The sequence below is a fragment of the Lutra lutra genome, chromosome 13, assembly GCF_902655055.1.
Source record: "Lutra lutra chromosome 13, mLutLut1.2, whole genome shotgun sequence".
Taxonomy (NCBI): Eukaryota; Metazoa; Chordata; class Mammalia; order Carnivora; family Mustelidae; genus Lutra; species Lutra lutra.
Window position 1 is genome coordinate 30,179,031 of NC_062290.1, and position 11,436 is coordinate 30,190,466.

General features: G+C 45.5%; 1 long non-coding RNA gene across 1 annotated transcript; it reads left to right on the forward strand.

Annotated features, from left to right (window-relative positions):
* Nucleotides 1-1,256: 1,256 nt before the first annotated feature.
* LOC125083163 (uncharacterized) lies at nt 1,257-2,998 on the forward strand. Its single transcript, XR_007122193.1, has 3 exons — nt 1,257-1,811; nt 2,253-2,466; nt 2,864-2,998. It is a non-coding gene; the product is annotated as an uncharacterized LOC125083163 (long non-coding RNA).
* The last annotated feature ends 8,438 nt before the right edge of the window (nt 2,999-11,436 follow it).

Below are 11,436 nucleotides of genomic sequence, written 5' to 3' on the forward strand. Positions count from 1 at the left end.
TAAAGAAGTTCCCAGGTGGGGCGCCTGGGCGGCTCAGTCAGTTAAGCATCAGCCTTTGGCTCAGGCCATGATCGCAGGGTCCTGGGGTGGAGTCCCACATGGAACCCCACATGGGTCTCCCTGCTCAGTGGGGAGTCTGTTTCTTCACCGGCCTCTACCCCCCCTACCCCCACCCCCATGCTGTCTCCCTTTCTCTCAAATAAATAAATAAAATCGTTAAAAAGAAAAAACCCAAAAACAGAAGTTCCCAGGTGATTTTAAAGTGCAGCCAGGGTCCCAGACCGCTGTGCCACACCCAGCCACTGTGTCCCCGGTGCCAGCTTCCTCCTTAACCCTCTCCCATGACTTCATGAGCCTTCACCTAACTCTTTGCTTTCCAGCTCCTGGCTCCTTGCTGTTTCTGAATGGCTGCAACCCTGTTCTCCCCTGCTTCCTACATGTTTGGAGTTGTATTCTAACTGTGTGCAATTACTCTGTACTGGACATTACACTTTGTCTTGGCAGTCCCCTCTGGCTGCATCCTTGCTTCTCCCTGGTGGTGGAGGCCATAACATCTACCACTGATTGTGGGTTCCAGCTGGCTCTAGAAGTGCCCATTCCAGGAGTTCAACTGTGGTTCCCAAAAAGATCTGTCATATTTGGGAATGTGACCTTGTTTGTAAAGAGTCTTTGTAGATACAATTAAGTGAAGTTTCTCCAGAGGCAATCATCCTGGGTGTCTCAAGTCCAATATGTCTCAAGTCCCTGGGTGGGCCTCACGTCCAACAAGTGATCCTAATAAGAGACATCTAGGGAGAAGGAGAAGGTGCTGTGAAGCTAGAGGCCAAGAATGGGACCACAGAGCGAGGAACGTCCAGATCTACTGGAAGCTGGAAGAGGCAAGGAAGGATTCTCCCCATGAATCTTTGAGGGGGAGCATTGCCCTACTGATACCTTGATTTCAGACCTCTGGCTTCCCGAAGATGGGAGAACACATCTTGCTCATTTCAACCCACTTGGTTTGTGGCATTGGTTACGGTAGCATGAAGACACTCCCAGAGATGCTTTCTCCATACCCTGTTTGTGCTTGTTTGTGTCTGTGACAGACAACCATCCAATTCAACACGCTTCCTTTGGACTCACCAAACTTTGCTTTTTATTATTATTAAGTCCAGAAAGTTTTGGGGGTGTCCACAAGACAAAACACCTCTTTTCTTCTCTCCCTTCCAGCCTTCTCTCTATCCAGACTGAACAGCACCCACCAAGGACCACCTCAGAATGGCCACATCCTGGCATCTTCCAATCATTTCATAGGTTTTAATTCTTCCATATCATGATTCCTTTAAAACAAACAGAATTTATGCCTGGTTGTTGTACACAGTTGCAACAATTTCGGAGTATAGTTTTGCCTTCTCCTGCTGGTTTCCTCCACCCACCTTCCCACACCCACCTACGGTGGCCACGGATAACCAAGGGCAGTACAGTGACGATTCTCTAGCCCTTTTTCCCAGGCAGATATTTTGCAAGCGATAACTGACTGACAGGACACAGAAGCTCTGGGGATGCCAGGCTGGCTCAGTCGGTAGAATATGAGACCCTTGGTCTCGGGGTTGGGAGTTTGAGCCCCATGTTGGGTGTGGAGATGACTTAAAAATAAAATCTTAAAAAGAAAGAAAGAAAAGAAACAGAATATACTTGCTGAAGCAGGCAGAGGTGGGTGCTTAGAGCCCACTGATCACTTCTCTGAGGATCTGTCTGAAGGATGTTCAGGACACAAGGAGCAAAGGTCATTTGGAAACCACTGGCTGTAAGGGGTCAAGTTCCAAACTAAGGTAAGGCAGAATTAAGGAGATGCTCACTCTCAGGGCTATGCCTACCTTGAATCTTCAGGTTGAGTGGAGAAGACCCCATCAATGGCAGAGGAGGGGGTCCCAGATCTCTCTGTTTGTGGCTTCTGGGTGTTTCAGAAGGAGGAAGAAGCTGCAATACTTATTTCCAGCTACATACATCAGTCCCACTGTGCTTGAAAGCCTCCAATGTCTTCCCATTTCATCTACAGTGAAAGCCAAAGCTCTTGGTGGCCCCACACAGTCTGCTCTCCACACTGTCCCTGACATGATTCCTTTCTGATCTCAGCTCCTGGTCACTGGCCCTAGCACTTACCTGACTCCAGTCACATTGCCCTCCTGCCTTTTCCTTCAACACACCAAGTGTGCTCTACCTCAGGGCCTTTGCACTTGTTGCTCTCTCTGTGTGTGCAATGCTTTTTTCAGGGATCCAGAAGACTCGCTCCCTTACTTCCTCCAGACGTCTGCTCAGATGCCACCAGATCAGAAAGGCCTTCCCTCACTATTTTATGGGAACAGTTCTGGCCAACCCCACCACGCATTGTCCCCCTGACACCGCTTCCATTTCCTGTGTAGCACTGATCGCCAGCTGACTTCGTAGCTTCGGACAGCCAGACTGCCGCAGGTTTTGTGAGAAATGGTACAAAACAAACCAGATGCTTTCTCCCACTGATTTCATTGAGCGCTGGCCGCTGAGTGCAGGATCTGCTCTGTTGATTTTGGTTCCCATACGTAAAGCCCCAGAGGTGTCTCTTGGAAATGGGGTGTAGGGAAGCCACACATCCCTGAAAGTGTTGGTTCATGTGTTTGTGAACTCTCCGTTCCAAGGTGCTAATTGTGTATCTGTAGGCTGCCTTTTTCTCTTTGGCTTCCAGGAAGTTTGGGGCCAAATTTGAAACAGAACTATAACAAAACTCTATAGGACTTGAATGTCTCAGTCTCTGGTTGGGATTTTCCAGACTTATTTACATTGTCCCAATGCTGGTTATTTGTTTCTGTTTGGTTATACTCTATTGTTCGTTCTTTCTGCAATCCAGGGATGAGGCGGGAGAGAAGTTAGTGAATTTTCGAGGGCACAGATGATACACATGTGTGACGAGCAGGTGGACCTCTGGCCAGCAGGTACTGCTGGAAATGTAGCATTACCCTGGATGGAGAGGAAAAACATGGGTAGCACAGTTAAGTCTTGAGGTCAGGGTTTTGCTCACATAGTCCTTAAACGTAATATAACACGAATAATGTGGACCCGTAAACTTACAGAATCTCTGAGCTAGAAGAAGTTGGTGGTAAATCCAAATACTTCCTTGTAGAAATAAGGAAACTGAAGACCAAGCAATTTGCGTAAGGCCCCAAACTATTTATTGGCAGAAATGAGAAGAGAATCCTTTTCTCTCTCCTCCTGGCCCGAAGCTTTTTCCATGATACCACCCACAAAGCTGCAGTTCTTCCCATTTTGTGTATTAAATTTTTTCACTTGAGATCCTTGGAAAATGTGTTAAGAGGTTAGGCCTGCATATGTATAATACTTTTTCCTCCACAGACTTTCCAAACTCAATAAAGTCATGGCAGCCTAGTGCCCCCTGATCATTTTCCTCAAAGCCCACCCTGATTTTAATGCTCCAGCTTAGGAATAAACTCTTTCCATCAGCCTCCCTTTGCAAACGGGCTCGGAGCTGGGAGGGGAGGTTGAAACACAGAAGGTGCTCCTCCGGCTGGTGGGAACCCATCGGGGCAACAACAGAGCTCTGGGACCTGGGGGCTGGGCATCAGTGGTGGGTGGATGTCAGGTGGCAGGTGGGATCATCAGAGTAGGGGGTTTTGGGGGAAAGCTGCCAGCTCGGGCCAGGAAAGGAAAGATAGAGATTCCAGATGTGTCCCAAACATGTCTGGTTTCAGTCAACATTGGAGGAATCCTAAGTGTAGTTTCTCAAAAAATCATAGAACCCAAGAGGGGTTGAGGATAGGCTAAAAAGAGAGAAAGGGAAGACCCCTTGCATTAAGTATCACAAGTGTCCAAGGAGCTGAAACGCAACCCAATCCAACCCAACCCAACAAAACCCAACCCAGCACAGGCTTCTTTGGCAGGCAGCATTAGTAAGGGATTAGGACCTAACTTTAAGAGGCAAGTTGTTCTGATGAATGGGTATATTTGGCTAGTTTTGGCTGAGTGGTTTTCAGTGGTGACTTCAGCCTAGTCTCCAGGGACCATGGCTTCTTGTTTACCAGTCAGGCAGGCACAGAGCCCTGTGGATTAGGGCAGAGGCGAGTGGGGAAGGAGCCTGGGGCCCAGGAGCTGCTGCCCAGAGAGAAAGCTCTGCAAACTTCTCTGTTAGAAAGTCAAGGGAACAGTGGGTCTGCTCCTTCCGTGCTCCTGCATTTTGTGAGTGTGTCTCCCTAGAAAACCAGTCTTTTTCTGCAGGGCACACTTGCACTGCACACGAGCACTTAGGGATTTCATGGCACCACGGAGACTGGGCCTGATTTTCTCTATCACACATTGCAAGATAATGGCCTTTGGCCCATGATAAATAAGCAAAACGATTCCAATGATGATCAGATAGCCGCTATTTTAAAAGCTAAGAGAGTGATCTATGTAGTTTAGAAACTATGCAATGGTCAGTTCCCTTGTGAGACACACAGCTGTGATCTTAGAGACACTGCAGTGCAATTCTGAGCTTCTTCTTCGCTTTGTTTCCAAGTTTACTTAAACAGTTGCTGGGTTGCAAGTGGTCTTTGTATCTCTGTCCCCTACCAATGGGCTCCATGCCTGGATCAAAAGAGCTCTTGAAGGCACGGTTTTGAAGCCCCCAGCTCATCATGTCAAGGCAATAAGTTGGGAATCTGGGGAAGCTTTCTAACTGTCCCTTAAAATGCTTCCCAGCTATGAGGTTGTCAGTCTTTATTCCGCCAAGCCTGGCCTGAGGACTACCTGGATTAGAATCTCTTGAGTTCTTTGTTAAAAATATAGCTTTGTGGGCCTGACTTATACCCATTGAATCAGACTCTCTGGGACTTGGGCTCAAGAATTGGTACTTTCAATAAGTGATACTTACTCATCTTTAGTTTTTTAAAAAATACTTTGATATTAACCCTAAAGTAAACATGTATGTAGCTATCACCTTGGTCAAGAAATAGAACTTTATCAACCATGCAGAGACCTCCTCATGCCCCCACAGCTCCCCAAAGGTAACTAGGATCTGAATTTTATGATGATCTCTATTTTGCTCTTTCTTAGGATCAGTGATTTCATGTTTAGGGATACCTTTAAGCATGTCTCCTTAAACACTGTAGTTTAATTTTGTCTGTTTTTTTGTTTGTTTGTTTTGAGTTCTATATGAATGGAGTCATACACACTGTAGCTTGGGCAATGGATTTTTTCCCCCGTCTCGCCATTATGTTTATGAAACTCACCTATGTTGCTGCCTGTGGTTGTAGTTGTGTTATATCGCATAAGCTCTAAACCATAATTTATGTATCTAGCCTACTGTCGGTGGCCACTGGGTGGTTTCCGGTTTAGGACTGTTATGAATAATGCTGCTGTCAACATTCTTTTTTGTTTGTTTGTTTTTAAGATTTTATTTATTTATTTGACACAAAGATCACACATAGACAGAGAGGCAGGCAGAGAGAGAGGGAGAAGCAGGCTCCCCGCCGAGCAGAGAGCCCGATGCGGGGCTCGATGCCAGGACCCCGAGACCACGACCCGAGCCGAAGGCAGAGGCTTAACCCACTGAGCCACCCAGGCACCCCTGCTCTCAACATTCTTGCGTATGTTTTTGTTGGTTATACAGTAAGTGTGGATTGCTGAGTATGCTTATCTGTAACATTAGTAGATAATGCAAACTGCTTTACAAGTCCAATTACAAGAACCTTTATCTATATCTATATATATTTTTAAAGATTTTATTTATTTACTTGAGAGACAGTGAAAGTGAGAGGGAGAGGGAGAAGCAGACTCGCCCTGAGCGAAGAGCCCAATGAAAGTCTTGATCCCAGGACCCTGAGATCGTGACCTGAGCCAAAGGCAGACACTTAACCCACTGAGCCACCCAGGCGCCCCAAGAAACTTTATCTATATTTTTGCAGAGTGGAAGGTGGAAACAACCACAGTGAGCTTTATATGTAATTCATTATTATTTTTCCTTCCCCCAGTTTATAGAGGTACTGGAGGGATTTGTTTTCAACCAGAGTTTTGTTGATTTAATTCCCCCTTTGTTGTAACTTTCTGATCTGTCTAGAAATGAAAATGGATATACACAAGAACCTGCTATGTGCCAGGCATAGTGTTAGGTTCTAGGAACACAATGGTGAACAAAATAGGGAAGACCTCAGTCTTTGAGAATCTTTAAGTCTAGTGGGGAAGTGACATAAACCAGAGAAGATAGGAGAAAATATATAACTACAAACTTTGAGACAGTTTGCACGAAAAGAACCAGTGCCGGGAGAGTAGGAAGGGCTGGGGGTGGGATGTACCATGTAGGCTCACGGGTATGGGGAGGGAGTGGGAGAGAGCCTGGCTTGAAAAGTGGCAGTTAGCTCAGAGCTGAGTAAATCCCACGAAGAGTCAGTGAAGGACATTACAGCAGATAAGATGTTCTCTTGTGTGGGCTCTGAGAAAAAGAGGAGGTTGGCCTGTAAGGAATTGGAAGGGGGACATAATGGAGCATGGTGGAGGGTATGTGAGATGAGCCTGGCAGGGTGGGCAGGCCCCTGGCATGGCGTGTCAATGTGGCTCGGCCTGCTGCCCCGTTGAAACGTTGGCTCTGGCTACTACACAGAGAATAGCTTGTCCGAGGCCAGGCATGGAAGCAGGCAGGCCAGTCAGGAGGCTACTGCAGAGACCCGGCCAGAGATGATGTCCAGCTGGACTCGGACGTTGCCAGGAGGCTTGGAAAGATGTGGATGAATTTAAGAAACATGTTGGAGTTGGAATGGAGAAGTCTGGTAATGGACCATCTCTGAGAGAGAGGGACAAGGGTGAAGAATATAATTCCCAGGTTCCTGGCCTTAGTACCTGCATGAGAGGAATTGTCCTTGACTAAGAATGGGGACATCTTTTTCATGGACATCAGATTCCTGTTATAGTGCTCAAGACCTACTCTATCCCCGTCCTCCTGACATTTTTCTATACTCAGTCTCAAAATAAAAGAGATCTAGTTTTGGTTAACCAACTTTCTTTTACCCTCTTCCATCATTATTTCTTATTGACTGAGTAATTATTTGTATGCTCATTGTGTCCAGAGTTTCTCAGTCATGGTTTTCATGTGTGAATTAGTCAATGAGTTTTGTGTATAACTCAACCTCCAGATTTAAAATAAGAGTAGGCTTCCCTGACAGGGAAACCAGATCTAGACCTGGTTCTTGGAACAAAAGCAATTGCTTAAAAATTACCTTTTTAAAATTTTTTTATTTTTTAAGGGGACTAGTTAAGAAACATGGAAAACTTATGTTAAAACCTAATTAAAAAAAAGGTCTGAACGGAGAGATGTAAAAGAAATGACAGAAAAAAACCCAACTCAAACTCTTCACTAATGAATTGGACTACACAACATCTTCCATTCAAATTTCTTTTTCTCAAAAGAATTTTAGCTATTTTGAGGCCATTTTAAGTGGGCCTCCTGTATAAAACATAGGATATATTTAATTTCTTCAAGATGAGCTCCTTTGAACATAAAGATATCAGAAGTGTTTTTAGGGTAGAGTTTGTGAGGAAATTCTGAACTTTTCAGACTGGCCTATCTAGTGTATTTAAAAAATTTGGTTTAGGTTCCTTAGCTGGACCATCAGAGTCGTCCTTTGGACCCTGGAGTCTTAGCTGGTCATTTGGAAGCACTGGAGAAGAGAGAAAAATATGAACGGATTGTGTGGCAATCTACCTGCGGCTCATTGCATGTAACCATGAAGAGGTCAGATTTACTTAGCGGCGAACAACAGAACCCACTCAGCTAGTTTCAGGAGAGTTAGGATAGAATTTGCAGGAGGACCAGGGAGCTAAGCTTGGGTACTATGTAGGAACAAACAACCAGAAGAAGCACCAATCCCACAAGGAGACTTTTTTAGCAGAAACCTCACAGCCCCCACTGCCAGCTAATCAGACCACATGTTGCTGGGACCACAGAGAAGCCCTTGGCCTCTAGGAGAACAGACACCTCCATTCTCCATGCTTGCTGCAGATCCCATGTCCCTCACTCCGTGTCACCTTCCATCACTCTTTGCTGCTTTCCAAGTCTCTCATGGATGCATCTGTTTGGTATAATCTAGAACGCTTGCTTACTCCCAGAAGAATGCAGACAATAATCCGTTCCAACTGGAGAGCAACAAGTGCTTCTTAAGGGAGTCTGGAAAGGACGGATTTCCCTTTTTTGGCCTCTCCAGATCAGGGATGTATACCAGACAGTGTTGGAGGTGATGTTTGAAATAATATGCAGTATCTGCCACAGACGACGAACAAAATCACCAAAAGAAATGATCTTCTCAAATCGCTGGTCTCCTTCTCCCAGCACCAGTTCCACTCAGAAGATAACATTTACCTGGGTCTTGCGTCCATTTCCCAAACATGTCCTCGCAGGCGTTCCCTCTGTCAGCATGAGCTCCGCGCCACTCTGACAGAGCACGTGGGGACGCGTCCATGCGCAACCAGGAGACTCGGACAACCTGACCCCTACTTTCCATGAAAGGCCCCTGGACACCAAACGGTCAAGCAGTTTTTTGTTTTTTGTTTTTTTTTTTTTTTTTTTTTTACGTCCATGGCCTTGCTCCTCCCTAACATCTGTAAGGTATTTCAGTTTAGGTCAGATCATGGACCAGAGGCTATTTCTCATTTTTGGAGTATAGTTCTAGAGTTTACTCTAAGATAATATAAAATGTTAGGTGTAATGGAGATAGCTATTTGCAGTGATGCTACTATGATTTTAAAAGTCGAGCTTTCCCATTCACTGCAACTTCCCCAATATGTTTCAAATAATTAAATTTTTTTAAAGATTTTATTTATTTATTTGACAGAGAGAAATCACAAGTAAGCAGAGAGGCAGGCAGAGAGAGAGGAGGAAGCAGGCTCCCTGCTGAGCAGAAAGCCCGATGTGGGGCTCGAACCCAGGACCTGGGATCATGACCTGAGCCGAAGGCAGCGGCTTAACCCACTGAGCCACCCAGGCGTCCCCAAATAATTAAATTTTAAAGAAAAAGGGATAACGTAAAATGTGAATGGTGGCCAACAATGCTCGCTGTCTTGTTTCGTGGTATTGTGGTGGAGACAAAGGGATTTTAAAAACTTCTTGGGACTTTCTGTTTTCCAGTTCGGCAGGTAAGGAGCTTGGGACCACCACTCTGTCCTCACAGCAGGTAAGAATGTGAACACATGGAAAAAAATCAACAATTCTTCTTCTTCCTCTCCTTCTTCTCCTTCTTCTTCTTTTCTTCTTCTATTCCCCCAAAGATTTTATTTATTTGTCAGAAAGAGCACAATGGGATGCCTGGGTACCTCAGTCAGTTAAGTGTCTGTCATGATTCCAGGGTTCTGGGATTGAGTCCTGCATCAGACTCCTTGCTTAATGGGGAGCCTGCTTCTCCCTCTGTCTGTTGCTCTCCCTGATTGTGCGCGCTCTCTCTCTGACAAACAAACAAATAAAAAAGAAGGTGACATTAAAAAAAAAAAGAAAGCACAAGCAAGGGGAACTACAGGAAGAGAAGTGAGGACACAGGGTGAACCACTGCCCCAGGTCTGGGGAGACAGGTGAACATAGGAGGTCACGGCTCACCGGCACAGAGCCGAGCAGAAGCCGTGTGAGAACCAGTGCCACATGGGAGAACAGCAAATGTGACTGATACATGGTGGGAAGCTCAGTGTAGACAAGTCTGAGTTCAAAACTCCCCAGGGAGACCCTTCACACATTTGTGAGATCTACCTGCACGAGCTTGACTAGGTCCTCACAGTAAACACCAAATATCCGGAGTGGGGGTGGGGGGAATTCCCTTGTCTGGCAGGGGAGGAGAGAAGGAACCATTTTGAAATGTGCCATGGCCCTTAGCTCTTCTAAACAAGGCCTGCTGTCAGGGGAGACTACTTTACCAGAGCCTAACCTGGGAAAGGAAATACCCAACTCCAGCCCACTTGAGCCATCCTGTCTTACCTAAGAAGAAAAAAAAAATGAGCAACACGTGAAGTTCAGAGTCCAGGGGCATCTCCATGTACAGTCCAGTCCTCCCCCCATATCTCACTACTGCATTACTAAAGTCCTATTTACAGCAGTCCTTTGTACCCAGTACCTCACATCCAGCTATCAGGAATAAATTACAAGGCATACGAAAAGGTTAAAAAAAAAAAAAAAACAATTTGAAGAAATGGCGCAAGTATCAGTACCAGACGTGGCAGGGATATTGGAATTCTCCAGCTGGGAATTTAAAACAATTATTCTGAGGGCTCTAATGAATGAAGTAGACAGCATGTAAGAACAGAGGAAGCAGAGAGATGGAAATCCTTAGAAACAACAACAACAAAAACAAGTCAGAGATCAAAAACACTGTGACAGAAATAAAAAATTCTTGGATCCAAGATGGTGGTTGCTGTCCCAGACCCTTGTGTTGGAGAACCCAGTGCTGCCGCTGTGGGTGTGGTGATTTAAAGCAGTACTAGCATCCCGTGTGATAGGAAGAGAACAGCACTATGTGGACAAGGATTGATTTCAACTGGAGTCCAACCAAGAAAGATCTTGATGGCTAAAAATATAAATACTCCCATGATCTCCTCAAGGATGAGTTTGATGTCTGGTTTGACAATATCATCATATACCCCAATACTGCCCCAGAAATTGCATTCCATGAAGTAGATGGGACAACAGCAAATGTCTAATTGATGACTTCAAGCTTTTGAACCAGGAACCTGATCATGTTTATTGGCTCATCTCATGGCTCTGGGCCTGGGCCCTTGGTTAGCAGTCGAAATCCTGGATCTGATTTAGAAGTATGAAGAAGGGGGTGGCTGGGTGGCCCAGACGGTTAAGAGGCTGCCTTCGGCTCAGGTCATGACCCCAGGGTCCTGGGATCAAGTCCCATATTGGGATCCCTGCTCAGCGGGGAGTCTGCTCCTCCCTCTCCCTCTGTTGCTCCCACTGCTTGTGCTCTCTTGCTCTCTCTGTCAAATAAATAAATAAAATCTTAAAAAAAAAAAAGGCAGCAGAAGAAGGATAAGACTAGTGAAGATCCGAGCTATTGAGACAGGAGAGACCTTTGGTAGCCTTGGTACTGACTTCCTAGGTCTTATTCGTGGTTCAGCTTCTAATAAGACGAGCTCTAACATACCTCCTCCCACCCTAACCCAGTTTCCCTGAAGAGTTACAGGCACTGATGCAAAAACCAGATTTGCTGCTGGGTTTCACATTGGGGTGCCCATGGAGGAAGCAGATAGGACCGGGCCCATCAAAAACAATAAAGTGACTTATAGCCTCTCCTTGCTTAGGGGAGTGGAGAATTCTGGAGATAGGTGGTAGTTGAAAGTTAAGAGAGAGCCTTTTTGGCTTTGGGAAATAAACTGCTGATAAAAGCTACTTACCAGTTCTTGTTTTTGTTTTTGTTTTAAAGATTTTATTTATTTATTTGGCAGAGAAAGAGAGCA